Source organism: Crocuta crocuta, unplaced genomic scaffold (assembly GCF_008692635.1).
Source record: "Crocuta crocuta isolate KB4526 unplaced genomic scaffold, BGI_CrCroc_1.0 scaffold1238, whole genome shotgun sequence".
NCBI classification, from domain to species: Eukaryota; Metazoa; Chordata; class Mammalia; order Carnivora; family Hyaenidae; genus Crocuta; species Crocuta crocuta.
In genome coordinates this window covers 328,459-328,755 of record NW_027527566.1, presented here as the reverse complement: position 1 = coordinate 328,755, position 297 = coordinate 328,459, and positions in this window count along the sequence as shown.

Here is a 297-nt window from a genome sequence, read left to right as displayed (position 1 = left end):
CCATGTTGGGGTCTCCGAGCCCACAGAGCAGGGGCAGAGCGGGCCAGGGTCTGTGTGCACTTGTGTTTTCAGGAGAGATGTGGCTGGGGGTGTGGGAAAATGGCCCCAAAGTTGTTAAGTCGGGGCTCATCTCACCTTTATTCCTGTCAGGCCTCAAAAGGCCTCTATGTACTCTCCAGAGGCAGCAGCGTCCGACCAGACCTCACAGCCCAGTGGGAGGAGGAAGTTGGAAGGGCCACTTCCGGTCACGTGGGTCTGGCCCCTGGATTCACAGACGAGGGGGCAGCTCTATGGGTG